Consider the following 3,490-nt stretch of genomic DNA (forward strand, 5'->3'; position numbering starts at 1 on the left):
GGTCTGGTATAAAATATGTCATTAGCGGCGCTTTCCATATATTGTTTTTAGTATCATAAATGACATTGAATTTAAGAAATATTAATCGTTTGTATAAAATTAATTAGCCCCAACGGCAAATGAAATTAGGGGCGGAGCTTTTTTAGGAGTAGCCCGCTTCCTCTCTCTACCGGAACAATAGGGTCTTTATGTTCATTACTTCTGGGTATTCATACACAAATTCAATGAATGATTATTTCTAAATCGATCATATCATTTTTACATAACATCTTTAATTTGTTTCACTCTTAAAAACATGTACTTTTAATATATAGATGGAYATCATTTAAAGATAATATTAATTATTTATAAAAAAAAAACACTTTATGTAAATCATATAAATTAGTTAGGTTTCCAACTTTCCATGTCACCTCCTGACTCCTATTAATGAATTTCATCATCATTAAGATCATCACTATTAGAATCAAAAGCCATGTTTTTCATAGTTGAATCTTATTCTTGTTTTAAAGATGGGTGAATACTTAGATCCATCCACTTAATATCAATTAATATAGAGATAATAGTGTATGAAAATAATAATATTTTTGAAAATTTAAAAACTTAGATATAAGYTGGGCCGTCTCATATGGTTGACAAATTTATTAGTTAATAATAAAAATCTACTATATTATAATATAAAAATGGAATTTATGCGATGAATAATTWAAAAAGAGTGGCTATAAATAATATATCGAAGTTTTCTTTAGTTTTAGACGTTGATACTAAACAAACTTAGAGAGACAATAACGTTATACTATAAAACGAACGACCAAATAACTGTTCACATATTTTMTTCTCCAATTTTTTAACTAATACATGTATAGGCACTTAATATAATACTGAATTCTTTTTTTATTTCTATTAGATGCTAAAAAAAACTTGGCCAAATCATTGATACAAATAATTACGCATTCTATCGCACATGAAGGGTTATTACTTGGTTTCGTCCGAGCTTCCGTTCTTAATTTGAATTATTACCCAATTTAATTAGGATCTTTCATTCACGTTTTTTCCCACCAAGAACGTTTTATAAAAWTTTTTGACTCCTGAATTTGGAGTGTCTTACTTTCACGGACCGACCATAGTACCCTCTTCAATAAGTGGAATAAGTGGAACAAGTCATTTCTCAAGAACAATAGCTAAAGGGCTCTTATGTGTCTTGAACTTATATTAAATGCAGTTAATCTCATCCAATTTTTTCATTATTTTCATATCCGTAATAGTGTGAAAACGAAAAGAAAACCTGGCCCCAAGTTGTTCAATTCGAAACTCTCTGTTATCCAATAACACCCAAAAATGCCTAATAATAAACCAAAACCAAGTGAGAAACAAGAACAGATGAAGAGACTCACACGTTAAAGCAACAATTGAAGAGCAAAAGGCACAAATAAACTCTGCATCAAAGCATATTTATACTAGCTAGATCGAGTCCTACTTTCAAGCCACTACTAACAACCAGATAAAGACTATGACTAGGAAACAATCTATATTATATTATAAARCATTTGAAAAAAACTCTTAAAAACCATTTTTTATGCATGAAGTACTGCTTATTAATGTATATTACTTAAAATTTAAGATTACAAGTAATTATGCGTAAGTATAACTTATTAATCTTCATGTTTGAATTCGTGTAACTAACTGCGGATAAACATAATTAAATGGAGGATAAACATCTCATTGTAAAATCTAAAAAATCTAAAATATAATCAGAATAATTATCGAGTTCTAACAWAATCATTATCTTTATAAATTTTTTATTGTTAAGCCAAAAATAAATTACTTCACTATTTGACCTAAATTAAATTATAATAAAAAAATTATATAAAAAACAAGAACTTTTAAATAGTTAATTTGATATTAATATCGATATATTTAAAAAAAATATGATGTCTTCAAATTTATTTTTATTCAAAAGTAAAAACATTCACTACAAGAGGAATGAGCTTTATAGAAGAAATCTTTAGATAAGTTTTTAAAAGTGTATCTAAAGCTACATTATAGAGAAATATTTAAATGACAAAAATGAGAAATGTAACTAAAGGTTGGACGGCATTTAAAGAAAGATTTATAGGCTAATTATACGTTATAAAATATGTCGTCAAAAGTTTTAGAAAAACTTTTATAAAAAAATGTCTCTAAAGAGTTTCATCAATTTTCAGAAACACTTTCTTAAGCTTCTCGAAAGATTAAGAAAAAAAYTAAATTTTTTAAAATTAAATAAAAAATGTTTAGTTACTTTTTAAAAGTGTATCTAAAATATTTATATTAAAAATAATCAAAATTAAATATATAATATATTAAATAAGCAAACGAATTGTAAAGAGAGAGAGAGAGAGAGAGAGAGAGAGAGAGGTTCAAGGTAAAACCTTAAAAGATGAAAAACCGAGGAACATCCTAGTAACCATTCATTTGGACGGTAGCACATGTCCATAAAAGTAATTGAAGCAATTTTTGGTTTTTATGCACATGTGCTTGTATWACGAGAACACTCTTATCACATGTGATAATACGCGTGAGGAGATCTTGTGATGTGCGGACGACATGTTCTATGACTTAGGCCGCGCCAAAAGAGGTTTTCACGTTCTCGTAAAATGAAGGTGTTCTCGTTTGAACTCTTCCCTATGTATATGTATATATATCTATACTATATTATGAARCATTTGATACAATCTCTTAAAAACAATTTTTTAAGCATTATGTACTGCTATATAATGCTAATTTACTTAATTTTCAATATTACAAGTAAGTTGTGCGTAAGTACAACTTATTAAAGCTTCATGTTTAAATTCGTGTAACTAACTGCAGATAAACGTAATTAAATAGAGAATAAACATCTCATTTTAAATATATAAAAAATCTAAAATATAWGTAGGATAATCATTGAGTTCTAACAAAATACTTAATAATTATCTTTATAAAAAAATAAATTATTAAACCAAAAATTAAAAATTGAATTAAAGAAATACACAAAAAGAAGAAATTTTAGTAGTTAGTTTGGTACTAATACAAATATTTTTTTTTCAATCTTTTATGATATATCTTCATATTTATATTTTATTCAAAAATAAAAACATTATCGTTTTTCTTAAAACCACATCAAACCGTATTATAACATTGACCGATACAAAAAAAAAATGAAACATTAAAATTGAAATGTATCTCGCTGCATTATGCGATTACCATTCTAGTATGTATATATATATATATATAGATTTAGATCTAGATATACCCATCGGATCTTGTGACTAAGGGTTATGSTGATATACACATCGGATCTTGTGACTAAATTAAATTGACTTTTTAATTTAATTTCGTTTTTCTTCCACTACCTTTAGTAGTTCAAGTATATTCATCTACCTTCAAGTATCTTTATCTTTATAATTATTTTCACTAACTTTTACATACATTTAATCACATTCACATGTAAGAATTTGTTAAGGTTTCTACT

Source organism: Cynara cardunculus (assembly GCF_001531365.2).
Source record: "Cynara cardunculus var. scolymus isolate 2C chromosome LG 5, CcrdV1, whole genome shotgun sequence".
In the NCBI taxonomy this organism is placed as follows: Eukaryota; Viridiplantae; Streptophyta; class Magnoliopsida; order Asterales; family Asteraceae; genus Cynara; species Cynara cardunculus.